The following is an 18,768-nucleotide window of genomic DNA, read 5'->3' as shown; positions in this document are numbered from 1 at the left end:
GCACACATACAATATTAATTGAAATATTTCACGCGTTATTGTATACTATGTTCAAATTATTATCTTCTCGCGTGGTAATTACACGCGAAATTATATATTTCCTAAATAATTTCACTCAACTCCTCATTTCCATTAACCAAAAATGCGCATTTAAACCCGTGAATATTTATTACACGCTCGCAACTTTAATTCGGAGCAACGACCAACGCTCCTCCGGTTGCCAGAAACATTTTCACGCGATACTCGGCGGCTCTTTGGAAACAGTCACGTTGGGGATTAACTTCTATTTCTCGCCCGTACTCTCCATTCCTCTTCCCGAAAGCACTGTTCAACGTTTAATTACCCCGCGTTGTACTGTATTTAAAAAGTACCAAAGTGAGCATCGAATGAGTTTGTTGGCCACCCTACTTCGGCTTTATCACGTTCACGTAACCCCGTATTCCGACGTGATCGCCGATGCGCGCGTGCATTTCAATTTAAATACAAATACAAGCTGGATGATCCTCTCCCGTCCGTTTTCTAAAAGCATCGTGCGCCGACCTACCCGCGTGATTGGCTCCTCTCACCTCACCTTGTTGAAAAGCTCGTTGGTCTTATCGGCTGGCACGAGTAAAATCGCGCGCAAATTCATATTCTGCGCGAGCGGTGATTCGGTTTTGCATAAATGCAAAAACAAAAAAGAAAAAACAGAATTCGCTACTCGAAGTACATAATCCCTGAGTAAATCCCGTGAAAATTTTATACTCGTAATCGAGATTTCAGGCTCGATCGGGCTAATTGAAAAGATTGAAGAGATTGGATCAATAAGATAACGTAATAACTTTCCGATGATAAGAGATTATTGATAAATGCAGAAATCCCGAAAAATTATTAAAAACGATAAATTTCGTTTTATCACTGAAAATTTATTGCTGTAATAACAAAATATCGCGTTTTATTGTTACACAAATCGTATTATATTTGTATTATATTATCTTTTCTGTTAATACGCAGGATATTACACATCGTGCGCAGGATCCTATACAATACCATATAATAATTTAATAGTATTTTGCCGAATTCGAGAGTTTGCTTATAATACGAAATCTATTGTGACCTCGATATTATTATATTATAATAAGATCTTTTAATTAATTGCAAACCCATTAAAGTATTGTCCGGTATGAGATTCTGAGTTGCGAAATGCAGATTTTACATATACAGGGTGTACTAAAACCACCGGATATCCTTTTAATCATAAATTCTTTAGAAACTTTCAAGACCAAAATTCTAATACAAAAATATCGAGGCTATAATAGTTTTTAAATAACAAGCGATTACATTTCACAAATGACAGGCCTGAGATTTCGCGCGCTCAGGTACGGCGACACGACAAGTGATAAAGGTGTTCCTACGAATATCGCCCCTTTTTAGCATAGTGACAACTTTCACAACAGACTTAACGATTCATTCTCGAATTAATTGTTCCTCTTGTTATCTTTAACCATTTCTTTTGTTAACTTTGTGTAACATCTTATTAATATCTCCGATATTCTGAGTGAACTTGGAATTTTCAGTTAGATTCAATCTAGTCTCCTGCCTCTCTTTATCCTCAAGTTTTCAAAATAACCGGATCATCGTGTTCCCAAATATTTTCTGTCCTGTTAAACGGTGACTTTGGTTCTCGCTCGCTCGCGAAACACATAGGAACACTTTTAGCACTCGTCGTGTCGCCGTGCCTGAGCGCGCGAAATCTCAGGCCTGTCATTTGTGAAATATAATCGCTTATTATTTAAAAACTATCATAGCCTCGACATTTTTTTTTATTAGAATTTTCCTCTTAAAATTTTCTAAGGAATATGCGATTAAAAGGATATCCGGTGGTTTTAATACACCCTGTATATTTTCAGAATACATCTATAATATAAATTTCATCAGAAAAATTGTGAGAAAAATAAAAATTATCTCATTACATCACGTTTAGTAGCACGAAACACTAAAAATGAAAAAGATCTTTGCGCAAACGGGATATATTCACGTGCCTCTCCGTTAAAAGTATTGACGTTTAAAATCATCCCGCGCATTCTTATCTCTAATCCGCGTTTCGTTCCTATCTCCTGTTATTTTGTGCAAACGCATTTGCGCCGAAAAAAAAGGAAGTCGCGAAACAATCCAGCGCTCGAATCTAATTTTCGCACGTGTTCGAGCACAACGTTGCGCCGTATTCAATTTTTCCTAAAACGATTCTGTTCCTCTGTTATCGTCCGCAAATTCATATTTTTCGATTACATGCGCGACCACATTCAACGAAAAGAAATAGAAGGAGAGAGAACAGTAGCGGAGCCAGTTCTCGCGGAGCTCAAACTATTGCACACACAGCGCTTTTTTTTTCATTTCTTCCCTGCAAAGTTCTTCGTTATACGAAGTGACCGATTAGAATCGGGATATCCACGTGTCTCCCTTGAATATACGATTGTTATGTTACGCGAATTCGCAATGAATTACGAATAGTCGAAAATTAAGTGAAACATTTATGTCGTACAATTATTATCTATTGTATTAGTTTCTTTTGAGGCGCAATCGTAATGCTTGCTCGGTTAATTAGTTCCGATTTCTAATCCCCCGCGGAAACATTTTGTCCTACAATATGAGAAATTCGATAGAAAAACTGCGCAAGGGAATGTTTCGAGAAAACAATAAATACTTTTCCACGGTCGTGCGACGGATCGTTAAATCGGTTACGACTTTACATTTTTCTAAACGTTTCTTCGTTACAACTTTATTAGAACAATTACGGCTCCCGGCTTCCTTATACGTTTCTTCATCGCGACAGCTCATTAAACCGCCCGCTTTTAGGTCGCTTTAAATCCTTTTCCATATGACAACATTCATTAGAATAATTAGAACTTCACATTTAAGGGGAGAGAGAGGGAAAAAAACCCCGGTGGAAAAACCCTCAGAGATTGAAAAAGTTCGTGTGTAGCCTCCAATCCCCGATATTTAAATATACCAATTTTAGTGAATCACACTCTGTGTCCGTTGGTCAACTCCTTTCTGCATCGATGATAGCACCTCTCTCGGCGCGCGATTCGGTGCTATCGCAAACGATATACATATACGCGCGGCGCTCTCGTTGCGCAACCACCGGCCGGAAAAGAGAAGCGCGCCGCTCAAATAGAGGCGCGCCGTGCAAAAACGGGGGAGAGAAAAAAATCGAGGCTGCCGACCTAAACCCGGCGCGCATTGCGTCGGTCGCCGCAACACGTACGAGCGGGATGGCGAACGGACGGCGGCACGCACAGTGGTCTCTCCTCTCTCTTCTTTTTTTTCTTTCTGCCAACGCACTCGAAAACGCAATGTTTCTCGCTCAGGCGAGTTTTCCGCCACGTCCGCGTGCCCGGCAACGAATGTGAATAATGCCTCGGAATGAAAGCTCGCTATCGCCAGGACGCGGAGCCGGGACCATCTTCATCTTCGTTTCTTCCTGCACCTCGGTCGATCCTTCACCGTCCCTGGCTCTTTCTCGCGCTCTCCGATCCTCTGGCATCCCGTTTCCACTCCTCGTTTTGATTCTCTCGAGTAACGGCGGCGGCGGCGGAATCGAACGAGAGGGAAAGAAGGCCGTCCTTTCTCGTCTAGATCCAGTAATCCACCCAGTCATTATCTAAAACGTTCCGAGCGAAGCTACTAAATGCCATCGGTATCCTTCTCGGTGGCCTCCGTCTCCTCTGCTTCGCCCCCTTTGCCACTGCCCGCCGTTCTCTCTCTCTCTCTCGCTCTCTCTTTCTCGGTATGATGTCTTCCGAGATCGCACGAATGGCCTCTTCAGCTTCGTAGTCGTAGAGAGGCGTGGGTGGAAAAGTGTAGTCGTACCGCCGTATGATATTTGCTCGTTCTCAGAGAACAAAGTGATGCGCGCGAAAATGATCACGCGAAACGACACAGAGGGCTGACGCTGAAACACCTTTTAATTTCAAGTACAGCAACGTCGCCAGACATTCTCCTTGTAAAAGGGGGACGGGTTGATATTCCAGCTTTCGACTTCCGCGCGAATTCGTAGTCAAACGCGAGCTTATTAAACGCGCGCTCGAAACACAAAATATTAACATCGACAGTAATTTCACATTGTCATTAGACTCGAGAAAGTATTCGTGGGAAAAAATGTTCGAGCGGTCGCAATCGAATCGAAGCTGTCCTTATTGCGATATACAGGGTGTTACGTAACACCCGCCTCGCCTCTTATTTACAGATAGAGCGGATTGGACTGAGTTGAAGAGTCCTGTACCGTTTGGCAATTTTCGCAATAGTTAGCGAGTCGCTAATTATTAAAAATCGCTGGCTCAGTCCCGCCAGATTCAAACGCACGGCGAGATGCGGCCGTCCCACGATATGACACACAGCAACGGCTCCCCGCGCGCCTAGCAACGATCGCGGTACAGCCGCGTCGCACCACGCACTTGAATCGGGCGGTAGGCCGGGCTGAGACAGCGATTTTGAATAATTAATAACTCGTTAACTATTGCGAAAGTTGCAAAATGATAGAGGACTTTTCGACTCGGTCTCCGCAATTTCGACCCGCTCCGTCCGCAAATAAGAGGCGAGGCGGGTATTACAAAAACACCCTGTGCATCCATATTTAGTGAGACAGGAATGCGCGAGGAATCGTTAGCTGCATTTCCAATTCCTTTATAATGTCGACGCGTATCCGTGTCCGGTTGCTTATCGCTACGGAGTAGCCGAGGTCCAAGTAGCGATCGGGCGATCCATTAGCATAAGGCACAGGCGTCATTTCTTTATTAGAGCCTACAAATCGGTAACGTTATCGAAATTTGACGGTTGAGGCCTAATGATAGCCGAGGATAATGGCATGCGCGCGGCCAGGGATCGAGACGGACTTGGCGGCGCAGGGTGAAGGAAGAAGGGAGGGAGGGAGACAGACGGGTGACACGGACGCGAAGTCCTGATAGAGGGAATAGCCGTTGCGGAGGAGCGGCATTCCAGGCGCCTATTTCGGGAACGGCTGGACCCGTTTTCGGGTGTCGTGTCTGCGCCTCCATCTCGCCCTTCTTGCCACCCTCCTCGCTTTGTCCGTTGGAATCACGCCAGTTATCGCGGTAGTACGGGACACGCTCCTTCTCGATCTCCTCGCCGTCGGCGATACGCCGCTTCCTTCCCCCCGACGTTTCTCGCTCGATACTCGACCACGGGCATCTCCCGGCGAAACGCCCGGGGTTTTTAATCTCGAGATTCTCCAGTCCGAAATCACTATTCCCTCGCCCGGGAACGTGACGGTAATTTGGGGGATGCGCGGCGGATGTGTGTTTCTCAGCTTCGCTTCTCTTACGTTCCTCCGTCCAGTATCTCTCGAAGGCTAAAAGTTCCTTTCGACCGCGCGACGGAGTGGCGCGAGATTCTTTTTTTTTTCAGAACCTTAACGACACCTCTTGGTCGCGCGAGTGCTTGAATCGAGTAATTTTCTTGTCTTAATCGCAGCTGTAATGACGGAGAAACCAGCGTTTCTTATTTCATTGCGATAACAAAGATAAGTTTCTGCAGCCTGTCATCTCGCGATGTCAGATAAAGAAATATAAGAAAGCGGGAGCCAAGTTTATAGAGAATATTTTAAAATTACGTCCATTCTTTTAAGTTCCCCTGGATTCTTTATCCAATTAAGAATTGTTCCTTTTCTTCTTTTTTTTTGCTTAATAAAGCTTTGTGTGACGGAACGCTATATTCTTTATATCACTGCTCTTTCAAATTCACCATTAAATATCGCTGTAATTAATTCTCAAGTTAAAAGTTCTATTAAAGTGAGATCTAGTTAAATGTCCCAGGCTTAACTTCGCGATACACGGCTTTGTTGCGTAATTATACATTATTTGAATATCCGTATTCAAATCGTTGTTTGAGGATTAACAACTTTGGAACGACGGTCCGTCGTGGCGACGTAAGAATATTAGACGCGGGGTGTTTAATTAAAACACGCAAGACTGATGGAATGATTAATAAGAAAGAAAGGAGGCCAGTGCTTCTTTACGTTGCGTCCCGAGCGAACGATATTTTTGACAAAATCTGCGCTACAGGAGCGCAACATAAGCGTTCGGCAGTCGATACAGTTTCCGTTTGAAAAATGGATTTTCTCGTTTGAAGCTGACCCGAAGAAAGGTTTGTTTGTTCAAAAGAGTCTTGAGCTGAATGCTCCTCCGCTACCAAACAGGGCCGGTCCTCAGCGCGCACCATAAATTTTCCGTTTTCGGTACAATGGGATCTATATGGCTCCGCTTTAAAAAAAAAAGATGATTTTATCTCTTCTTTTTTTACGTTTCGCTATTCGCTACGGCAACGTTTCTTTCGACGCCGTAGCGTTCGAGGGATTTCGCGTTCGAGGGTTAAGGAGTCGTGAAATTAGGCACTAGCGGACATCCATACCCATATACGGCACACGTACGGCATCAAAATTCCGCCGGCATGCAATATCATAGCGGTCGCGGCATCCAGCATGGTAAAAACCTCGTCTCGACCAAAGGAGGCGAGAGCGCAACGAGCGCGACGGGACGGGGTGCGTGCCGCGGGCGGCCATCTTAATTACCTAATTTTTTTCGACGGTGTCTTAAAGCCTCGAAGACAATTACTAGCGTGTACGACGAGCTCTCGCCGTGGTCTGAAAATGCGGCTTCGAATTTTTGTCCCTTCGCGAACGCGGGTCAGGAACCGGCTATTTTTTCGGGCTCTATTCGGCTCGGCCGAGGGCCCGATAATAACCGGTCACGCCGGGGCGATCCGCCTCGACGCTGGATGAAAATTCATATCGAGGTTGAGGAAAAAGACGAGGGAAAAATAATCAGGAAATACGAGTTGAGGTTTGAGCGATCGGTTGCACCCGCGGGTATCGGTCGAGAGGTATCGCGTACTGTCTGAAAAACTGAGGATAATCGGAAATAATACCGGGCCGAATTCAATTCCGACCCCGCGACGCCGGGTCTCCTCTCCCGAAAATTTCTGTTGTCGGCGCACCCCTAGTGATTAGAAACACATGCCATTAGCGGCAGTTCGGATACCCGATGGTTTAGAACTTCCGGCGCAATTTCTCGGTAATGAATGCCTCCTCTTTAATCTTGTGCCCTCTCGTCGGGCACCAGCGGCCGCGATAACGTGGCTTTACCCGATTTTTTCCTCGACTTTCTCAGAACGGCGCGAGTCTCATTTCGCAAAGCGCGCCTGTCATTCGGATTTTTATTTCTCCCGGAACCCCCGGTAAGATTGACTATCCCGAATTTCCGTCTGGCGTATATAAAAATTCACGCGCGGTAGTTGGAATGTCGATTCCGCCCCGACACATCGACGTATTCGTTCGATAACATACACGCCGCCTCTCCATTTATCCTTTCGTTTTTTCCTCTTCCCGTCTCTTTTGCCCTTTCACGTCGACTACTATTCTGTTTCGATGAAAAGCTCGGCCAGTTCGCGCGTAAGCGATGGCGAGTATTCAGAAGTGTATTGCAAAAATTGTGCCGATCGAGAGGCAAATCGCGTTCGGACAAGTGGCTTGAAAAATTTAACTTTGGTTGGCGCATCGCGATGTCGAAACAGACGTCGTCTCGGTCGCCGCAATTTTCGGACGTGCATTTATCCGGCGGCCTTAAAACGCGGGATCGCGTTTGCGTTACGTGAAATAAAAGACAGAGAGAGAGAGAGAGAGAGAGAGAGAGAAAAGGTAATGGCACTCCGCGAAAAGGAGAACAAATAATTGTTCTTTCTCAAACGCGTTCCCCCACAATGCGAATGTACAATTAAGATTAATTGGTCCGTGTGCAGCGTACCGTGATAGATGATAGACACAGAAATAATGTCTCGAGTACCATCTCGCCGCAACGGTATATTACAACTCGCGCTATTATGTATAAACTGCAGGATGTTTGGAGAGTGGATATAGCGGAGAAAGAGTATAAATCATAATTACGAGCTTCGCGCGCATAGCAATATAAGTAAAGCCGCCCATCAAACTCTTAATGTCGGCTATCACGACGGCAGAAATCAGACCGACAGTTTAGAAGACGCTGTCTGGGCCCGCGTGCCACTTGGGTGAGCAGCCAGTCCGGATAATTCTATTTCGGTTCTCTCTCTCTCTCGAAACGCGCCACACTCCACTGTCAATGCGGAAAACTAACATCGAACGCGCCAGGTAAAGGGGAAAAGATAACAGAAAAGGAGAACTCCATGTGAGAAATTTCCTATCTCCCTCCACCGTGGAAGTGGCACGGAACGAAAACACGTTTCGAAAACGATCGTCGAAAGATCGGCGCGCGGAATCCGCGAGCACGGCCGAGAGGGAAGGACGACGTGGCGGTGCTTGGGTACTCACGTTACTTTCGGCCCGGCGATTACGGCTTATTGCAGTCGTCTAATAACGGAGGATTGTTTTCTGCAAAAGACGAGGCGAGGCGGGGCGAAGCGCGGCCGTTGTTCCGAATTATTCCGCGCCTTTGGACCTGCAACGGGAAGCATAAAATGAAATTAATGTCGTAATAATCGCGCCGCCGCATAACGTTAAGTCGGCAAAGCCGCGCCCTTGAGACGCGGTTAATTCCACAATAATTGTACTACACGGCGAATTATCGCGATTGTATTACGCGCCTCGCGATACGCGCGCGTGGACAGGTTCTCGGTGTAACGGCGGAAACGGAATCGCTTTAATACGCAGTCTTGTATTATACAAAGTGATTCGGCAGACAACAATAATGTCTATGACATGTTTAGGGGAAAAGAAAAGAAAAAGTTTCTACAAACGCAACTGTATATGTAGCTGTCGTCAATAAACTCTTTTCAATTATAATGTGGTTAAAAAAAGGAAGCAGCTGTCGCCGACAAATTCCATTTAATTATAATTTAGATTAAAAAAAGAGGAAATTCCTATAAACGCAATTACGGATGTAGCTGTCGCCGATAAACTCTATTGAATTGTAATCTGAATAAAAAAGTAAAAGAAAAATTATATATATACATAACATACATACAGTACCAGTCAAAATTAGTTCGTTTTTAGGTTTTCTGATAACTTTCGTCAAAGTACGTCGAATGTGCTCAAAATTTTACTCGATAACAGGCAGGCAAAGGGATGCACCTTGTACACGAAGGGTAATAAAATTTGACAAAGTACACCGTGATTCTCGAATTTTCCATTCGCGCACTTTAAAACTAGTTGTGCTCAAAAAATCGAAAGGCGATATACTTTTGGCCAGTACTGTACACGTGTATTTATAGAAAACGTCTCGATTTATTTATACTGCAGTTTAAAATTCAAGGAATATTCCCTTGTTTCCTTTTAAATTGCTGTGAATCAAAATGTGCGCTCAATGCGAGCTTGAAAATCGGCATTACACCTTGGCTTTCGCTTTCTTCAACAAGAAAAACGTGTATGTAGGTGAAAAAAAATAGGCTCGATGCGCTGTTGAACAATTCTTTCAGATTTGATCGTACCAAAACCCCTTAACCGTGCGAAAAAACGCCGCACGCAAATGCTTCATCAGTCGACATTCTCATCGCCCATTTAGCGTTAAATGCGGCAACCTGACTCTCATCTTATGCCCGCGCTGAATGCGATCCTCCCGATAGACTAGCGGAACTCGTGTGAGCTCGGCTTATCTTCCGCAATGATCGCGGAAAAAAACGGTTGCGCATTCACCGGCACAGGTAAATTTCTTTCGTCGACTTCCGAAAAAATTGCGCCCATGTGCGCGATCGTATCGCACGCGGGCTCAAGGAACGCATGAAACGCGCGTACACGATGAGAATTTTCTCTTAAAATTATGTAATCGTGGAACAACTTGGCACTTCGAAGAATTTTATAAGTTTACAATTATTAGTAGAGAATGTATGGTAAGATTAAAAAAAAAACTTCGAAATGCCACGTTGTCCCACGATCGCATAGTTTTCAGGATAAATTTCACGAAAAAATTCTGTCCCCGTGTGCATACATTTCGGATGTATACAAGGTGTCTCGGTATCACCGAGTATTTTTATCTACAATTTTTAGTTGGTGTTTCTTCACTTCGTCATCTTATATAAAGGAAAGTCTCCTATTATGAGATAGGGATCCTAATGTGGAATAGTGGGGTTTCGGTTAAATTAAGGGGATGCTGGAGTGATTCTGCACTTTTGCACCTTCCTAACCTAGAAACTATCAGTTCGCGGAAACACTTGTGTAATATACAAATTAAATGACTTACGTGTACAGATCGAAAGCAGCTTGCTATTCCGGCTAAATGAAAGAACAATATGGCATCACTGAAACTAAGTTTGTAAGTCTGATAAGAAATAATAGTGAGTGACACACACATACAGTACATGTGGTATGTGTGTTGCTCACTATTAATTTTTATTAGACTTACAAACTTAGTTTCAATGATGCCACATTGTTCTTTAATTTAGCCGGAATAGCAAGCTGTTTTCGATCTGTACACGTGAGCCATTGAATTTGTATATTACACAAATGTTTCCATGAAACAGACAGTTTTAAGTGCAAAAGGTGCAAAAGTGCAGAATCACTCCAGCATTCCCTTTTCCACCATGAATTTGTTGCTCTTGGAGCGAAATCTGTTTGGTAGAAAATTCATTGTTAGATCGTGGGATCGTTGCAAAAAAGATTTGTGATTGAATTTGGGTGCTGAAAATCTGCCATCTCATAATAGAAGACTCTCATCTACCATTGTAATAAATTTCGAATTCTATCGAGTTTAAATTAATATTATATAACTTCGTGTCAAGAGATCCCGCGTGAGAAAAGGCGAGGAAATGACATGATGTAAAATCGCGAAAATGCAGAAGTATACGTGGTTAACGTAAAATATTTAAAGGGTATTTAAAACTGGTTTAACCGTCATTTAAATATCACGTCGTCACGTTCGCAATCAGCCGAGTTGGCTCCACTCTCTTCGGCCGTAACGACCTAAAAGAATGAGCTAGGGAGAGACGATTGTTTCTCCGTGTTCAATGACTTGTCGTGAGTTATAATGGCTCGCTATAAAAACCGATGAGTATCATTTATGATACCCGAGGACCCTAGGAGCGCGCACATTTGTCCGCACGGCAGGATGTTACCGCGTTCGTTTTCGCGACGACGACGAATCGCCACAGACAGCACCGTCGACAGCGTCGTCGTTTCCACCTACCGTCTCTCGTTTAAACGAAACACGTCCGCTCCGATACCAGACCCACCGAGCAAAGGCGAGGAAATATTCGCGCTCCGCACGTCGTGAAAACAAAAAGAGATCAGCGGAAGGAAAACAAAATCGCACAGAGAGAAGGTCCATAAAGGAAGAGAATACAAAGGTTTGTGTGTGAGAAAGAGGAAGAGAGGGGGGGGAGTGTGAGTAAAGACACGAAGAGAGAGAGAGAGAGAGAAAGAGAGAGGAGAGAGGGGGGAGAGAGAGAGGGAGGGGGACGAAAAACAGAGGGAAAGAGTGAAAGCGAGATAACGAGCAAGTGGGAGAAGAAATGGAAACAAAAGGCGAGAGGGACCGGGGGGGGGGAGGGGGGGGGACGGCGGAAGGGAGATGAGGGCTGCGGGCGAATGACGTTGATGAAATGCTTCTCAGCGGCGAACATGTAACGCGACCTCGGCGGATCGAGATAAACGCATTCGCGAGTCGGATTCCAGCACCATCCCCCTTCCCCCTATTATCTTCCCTTCTTCTACCGTCCCCCTGCCCCCACGACACCCTCGCCCACCGCCTCGCCGAATAGCACTGCATTCGCACGACGGCTCTTCCTTTAATCCATTCGAGCTTTATCTCATTGACGAGATAGTTGGCTCGCCGAGATACATCCGAATCCACCGGTATATACACTCTCTCCGGTCAGTCGGAGAGCGCGCGCGCGCGCGCGCCTACGATCGTTTTAATCAGTGGTTCGGATCGACTCGATTGAAATCGGCCCGAGCGCGATTGAGGCCGGGCGTCCCGCCACTACGCTCCACTCTACGTAAAACTGAAATCGATACCGTTCGGTTTGCTCACCGCAAAGCTCGCGGCGGGATTTCGCGCGCGCGAAACGTGCGAAGCACCGTAAAGTCAGAGCGACAGAGGAACAAGAGTTAAGCGCGGAGAAAAATCGACGAACCCAAAAAGAACGGACCCGGAACGGACGCCGCAAACGCCGCAAAGAGAGATCTCGACAATCGTAACGCCTTCCTGTCGAACAATTTTTACCGAGTGATATCGCAAAATACTAATTCCGAGGTTATTGAAGATTCCGCGTGTGCATCAAGTCATTTCCCGTATCCCATTGATACGTATAAAGTGCGAATAAATTATTTGCATTTCTTTTCGTATTTTAATGATCGTTCGCAGAAAACGAGCTATTGCAGGGAGGGAGGGAATCGCTAGTTAAAATGTTGTCTCACATATTACATGATTTTGTTTGATTTCACACGATTTCATTATATTCAAAATAATTTTCTTGTAGGCACGCTTAAAAATATGACGCTGTTAAATCTCAAAGAGCCGTTAGATTTCCTCAAAACATTATATTTTTTTTTACTTTATTAATAAGTATTTGCTTGTAGAGGTAATTTCAATTGAGACTGTGGTATTCGGTTAGGTAGAAAACGTGTTTCCTTGCTTGCCACTTTTCCCACTAGTCTCACCGCGGTCTTAACGAGAAGTAATTTGTGTATTTGTATCTCCTGTTTATTGTTTTAAATTTGCGCACCAAAGTATATCAACGTTTCAACTCACTGTTCTTCTAACAGCATTAACTTCGGTCGTATTATATAAAGAATAATAGGCGTTTATACAAGGTGTTACGTAATACACGCCTCACCTCTTCTTTACTGATAAAGCGGACTAGACTGAGTCGAAAAGTTCTGTACCATTTTCCAATTTTCGCAATAGTTAACGAGTTATTAATTACTAAAAATCGCTGTCTTAGCCCGGCCGTCTCGCGATCGGCGTTGCTAGGCGCGCGGCAAGGGCTACGTATAATAAACAACTCCCCGCGCGCCAATCGTGGGACGGCCGCGTCTCATCGCGAGCCAAGACAGCGAGTTTTAATAATTAGTAACTCGTTAACTATTGCGAAAATTGCAAAATGGTAGGGGACTTTTCGACTCAGTCTAGTCCGCTCTATCCGTAAATAAGAGGTGAGGCGGATATTACGTGACACCCTGTAGATATGAACCACAGTATATATTTGGATATTCGCTAAAAGAAATCAGTTCTTTGGGACAATGAAAATAAGCTGAGAAAATGTTCCAATTTAATGTTTATTGTCTACTCTCTGAAAGTCAATCAGTGGATTATCACTGAAAACAGTGAATAGTCACTGATTCACAGTCAACTATACCACTGCAATTTTCAGTAGTATACTTATAAATGCGAATCAGCGATTGTTCACTGTTTTCCAGTGATAATTCATTGATTGACTTTTAGAGAGTAACAAACGAAGAAACTTGAAAATGAAGACGAACCGATTGCATGGGAATTGCGTAAGGATTTCATAATAATTTCTCGGGCATCGCCGCATGATTACATTAAGTGGTCACCTCCTCGAGCTGTTGCATTTCCGCATTTAATCACGCTCTAGTCTGTTTTCTGCATGCGCGTGAAGAGATCGACGCGGCGCGGAATTTTGAATTCGACGACACCGAGAACAGTGAATCGATAAGAAGTGCGCACACGGGGAAAGGTATTGCTGATTCCTCGGCGTTACACCGTGCGCATACTAATACGTTCATTCTTATTTATAAGCCGCGACATAGGTAACGCGGCGAGCCTACGTAATACAGAGATTCCCGTCTGAGACGACGATTGGACGGCCCGCTTCGACTCGTTTCGAACTATCGCGTTAACACGAGAGGGCGGGGAAGAGAAAGGGGCGAGGAGAACGGAGGTGAGCGCCGACTTTCGAATGAAGGAATTAAGCGACTCGGTGTAAGCGAGAGAAGGAGGAGTGCAGCTTCCGCGGCGTGTTCCTCGGGCTTATCGCCGAAAGTTCCAACCCGCGAGCTCGTTTTCTCCTCCTGAGATTTGCTTAATGAGAAAAGTGAATAGAACCGTAACTGTGGCTGCGCGCGCTACCGAAAGAAGCAGACGAGCAGCCCCCCTGCCGTCTCCCCTAACCGTCGGTCGACCGGCATCTTCGAACCGGCTGTATTCCCTGTCGGAGCTACGGTCATTCCGCTTTTCCCCCCCCGTGTAGAAAAACCATCCCCCTTCGGGCGACCCTGCGCCGCCGCTCTTTTTCCACGATCTTGCCACCGTACGAGCTTACACCGATAAGCCCCACGCTCCCCGAGGAATTCTCGCAGAGGTTTATTCGACAGTCCGCCTCGTACACGTCACGTGCGAGTATGCGAGTGTACACATAAATTGTGTTTTTTTCGAAGGAACGGACAAGTTTGTACGGGAAACGTGCTGACGTTCTTATCGCATGGATTTTTTCCTTCTCTCTGCCTGGGTTTGTCAATGAGCGCCTGGAGATACAGAGTACTGTTTAGGAATCTTTCTTAGATAAAGAGAAATAGAAGTTCAAAGTTAATCTCGCAGTTCTGCGAGCAGAATTTTATACAGAAAAAATGCTCGCTTTTTCATCGTTTTTCGAATGATATTTGATCTGAATTATACACATTTTTGTGTAACTTTTATTTATCTACGAAAGGAGAGTTTGCTTACTGTCACCAATGATTAAAAATTGAGACGAGAAACTTATTGTCAGTCCAACTGGCTAGTTACTTTATTAGTTTACTACATTACTGCAGTAGTAAACTAATAAAGTAACGAGCCAGTTGGGCTGACTATAAGTTTCCCGTTTTAAATTTCATTTATCTGTTAATGTAAATTTATCTCCTACCTCCCAAAATGAAATATTCTTATTGTATTTATATAAATTCTTACAGAAATAAAATACCGAATCCTAAAATATCGATAGAAAATATAATCTACAATGTAGAAGAAGGAATAAATCCTTTAGTCATCTACACGGAGAGAATTTTCTCTTAAAATTTACCAGGAAAATCAGGTAATCATGGGACAATGTGGTATTTTAGAGAACTGTATGAGAGTTCTTGGAAATGTTACCATACATTCCATTAGTAAAATGTATACTAAAGCCAACGGCATACTAGTTTTCCTACTGGATTGCTTACGAACCTCTGCATCCTTATTGGTTCTCACTTTTAATTATTTTACATTCCCTTTAAATTATTTTACATTCAGGTTAAACAAACAATACCAGTTGACGACTTTCAGTCTTTTTATAACGATTTATGGTGTATCTCACAGTACTATAAAGACATTTTACTATTTATGCGATTTGTGTTTTATTTTTCCATCCTCAGAGAGTAATTGTATTTTCAAACGTTTAGCTAAATCCAACTCGCACGTTTTTGGCATTTCCGTAGTAAAATAATATTATTCTTTAGAGTAAGCCACTATAAGTTGGAGATTATTAAGCACTGTGCACACTTGGAGCGTCCGCAGAGAAAACTAAATACAAGCAAAATTCCAGTTTACTACCATAAACGTTTCGCGACTTGCCCTTGCGTGTTTATGATGCGGTGTTTTGTTCAGGTTATTCAGTTTATGCCGATACGTAACAATATACAAAATGGTTGGTTAGTCAGAAGAAGTTACATTTCTAAGAATCGAGGGTGTGGCAAATGCTTTTGGTCAAAGTAGTAGAATGTATGGTCAAATTTTAAAAAAACTCGCAAAATTCTTCGAAATGCCACGTTGTCCGACGATTAGATGATTTTCCAGGTAAATATTAAGAGAAGATTCTCTCCGTGCGGGTGTATTAAAACAGTGGAGGAAAGAAAGAACGGAATTTACCGAGAATAATCTGATATTTATGAGTGATAAAAGCGCGATTGGATTGTATAAATTTTTTGAATTTAACGTACGAAACATTTTAATCAGATAGATGTAATAAAAACATGATTTGTTTACATTGCTGAAACACATGTACATTATGCTCTCCATTATGCAGGGCAATTGAGGATGGGGGCCGGCATGGATAATCGAGAAACGCGCGCAATCCAAAGCACATACCGTACTTTATTGAGGCACAAACAAACATTACTGTATAACTGTAATTTATTCGTGATATGCATAAATACACGCCCGGCGATGCTTACGAGTGGACGTTTAATACGTTCACGTAAATAATTTGCGATTTTCGTTTACCTCTGGGACTTGGTAATGAATCATTTTGTCCGGGCACGTTATTTCTCATCTTCGTCATTAGTCATTAGCAATTTACGATAATGCATGGATAACCTGCAAATAGAATAATACCAAACACGGGTAATCCGGTGCACGCTGAGCGTGCATATTTCCGATACGACGCTATTTTCAACTTTACGCCCGTTGCCTTACTCTCGTATCAAGAAGTTGCTTAACCCTAGACAAGTGAACCGAATAAACTGATTTTATTGACCGCCACAGAGTCGACATTCAATTATAAAAGAGCTCATTGTTTATTTATTTTACCGCTCTCCCGCGAGAGCATTTTCGATGTATCTTATTTGCTTTTCAGGTCAATTTGCAAAAATTCGTTTAGCACGTGAAAAAAATCCGGATAATAAAGTCAGCTAAACTAAGCTCCCGAGGTTTACAAGATTCAACCCATTCGTTTGACTGATATACTGCTGGGGATTGATTTACAGGCGACCTCACATAAAATGTAACAAATATTTCTTTCGGGGACCCTTGAAAATAGAGCCTGTATCTTCCCTATTCTAGATCTCGCTTCTTTTAACGCAGGTAGAGTAACGGTCACTCAACTTGCCGGGGAAAGGGATTGGGTGTCTTCGTTGTCCTTTCCGTGGGAAATTTTGGTATTTTAAATTATCAAATATGAATCTTCGAAATAATTTCCTTCGCATGGAAATATTTGCCAACGATTGTATATCTTTCCAGTAGTCAGTATATTATTATTATTATTATTATTGGTAGCTCTAAAACTACACATGCTAGTTTCAAACTTAATAAAGATTGAAAGCTGAGGTACGTCTTTGATAAATGCACAATTCTCTAATGACAGTAATTTGACGTGAACGCGACTTTGTCAAATATGAAATGCAGATAAAATCATATTAATATATAAATATCCTCAAATCCTTGGCAAAATGTCTTATCTGATCAATCCAATACTTCATTCGTAGCTGCATATATGGACAGTACGGTATTACTCCATTCATTACGAATTTATTTCATAAGAAAAGATAATCTCTTTAATCATAACAATTTATAATAATATCTCTAAAAAATATTCAGGTGCGTAAAGAAATGTATTCAATTTATAACTTAAATACAAACAAGAACAGAACCCGAATCTTAGGTCCGGGCAAGCTGGAGGCAGCCTAATAATTTTTTAATCTAATATGTGAATTTATTCGATTCAATTAATTTTTTTCTCAATTTATTCCAATTCATTTAACTTTTTAAATTTTACTAGTCTTTTTAATTGATTGAGAAATTTAAACGCACATTGGTTCGATCTATTTTCATTCTTCTTCTTACAATTAGCTTAGATTTCGCTTCTACTTCAACTATTCATGGCACTATTCGCAAAGGCATTATTCGCAAAGGCGCGTATATATAAATGTGTATGGATGTATGCGAACGCCCGTAGTGCGATGAGTTAGGTCTGTGGGTTTGCGAAACCTAAATGACTGTGCAGATCAGTCATCTCTGCGGGACTGATTTATTTCACCTCCAACCTCCAACTTTTTACGGCTATTCTAACGGCGCTAATACTTTGACATTCTCGTTGCCTAATTTCGCAATCCTGATAGATTTATGTTACACACGTTTATCTCGCCATTTATACGTACACGTGTGTACTTCCATTCACGTTACTTCAATATGTTTATATAAGAACAATAATTAAAATTGCTAAAAAACATACAAAACATAAAAAATGTTTCGTCAATATTCTCTGGGCATATACGTTTCTATGCGCGTGTGATATAATAGCATACATATGTATATATTGTAATATATATTGTACATATACACACTGAACAGCACTTTTACAAATAAAAAGTCGCTTTTATTACTAAAATTGAAAATTGTTTACAACTTTCATGAAAATAAATTAGTATTTCCCAGCTATATGAATAAAACATTTTTTTTATTCAATTTAGCGCGGTGTTTTTTTTACCCGTATTAAATCTTCTAAAACCTGAATTCCATTTTTTAAACTTTTTTACAACAGTCATTTTTATTCGCACACGAAAAGTCGTGATTCTCGTTTACACCGTACGAGGAGCAAGAGAGGCAAACGCACGTCTTAGAATGGAGAATTATTTTACAAGTCCCCGAAAGTAAAATCCAAATCTTTCTACGACTGAATGAGGACGAGTTGAAAATGTGTACTTTTCCGCGGAAAGGGACCTGACAGGTACAAATTTTCTAGTTTACAGGGTTTGGAAGCTCATAAAGAGCTCGTAACTCTTTGTTTCCTTTTTTTTTATTTCAGCTGGCTGAGAGGGCCAGAGCTGAATAAGGGTAAGGTTGTTGAATGCGAGTGGTGTATGTGGCAGAACCCTTCCTCGCTTCATTACGGGCACTGTGTAGTGTTGGCAGGTCGAATCGCGTAAGAGGGACATTAGGTTTCGCGCGGCTCGCTCCACGCACACAGAACACTCGGAGAATAGTGCGGGCTCGGTGATTCTGCCCGTCTAGTTTATCGATCGTCCGTCGAATAAGCTGCGCGAAAGAGAGCGAGAGCGCGAGAGAGAGAGAGAGAGAGAGAGAGAGAGAGAGAGAGAGAGAGAGAGAGAGAGAG

At 42.9% G+C, this 18,768-nt stretch overlaps 1 long non-coding RNA gene across 1 annotated transcript in view; it reads right to left on the bottom strand.

The window, feature by feature from the left end:
* Nucleotides 1–18,768, bottom strand: part of LOC105560012 — a 175,379-nt gene that overhangs the window by 45,323 nt on the left and 111,288 nt on the right. The window contains exon 3 of the long non-coding RNA XR_001008789.1: nt 8,342–8,468. This is a non-coding gene — a long non-coding RNA (uncharacterized LOC105560012). The remainder of the gene's footprint in view (nt 1–8,341; nt 8,469–18,768) is intronic.

Source organism: Vollenhovia emeryi, unplaced genomic scaffold, assembly GCF_000949405.1.
Source record: "Vollenhovia emeryi isolate VEMERY1.0 unplaced genomic scaffold, V.emery_V1.0 DF939245.1, whole genome shotgun sequence".
Lineage (NCBI taxonomy): Eukaryota > Metazoa > Arthropoda > Insecta > Hymenoptera > Formicidae > Vollenhovia > Vollenhovia emeryi.
The sequence above is the reverse complement of the archived record's forward strand: the minus strand, read 5'-3'. Positions and strand labels throughout refer to the sequence as shown.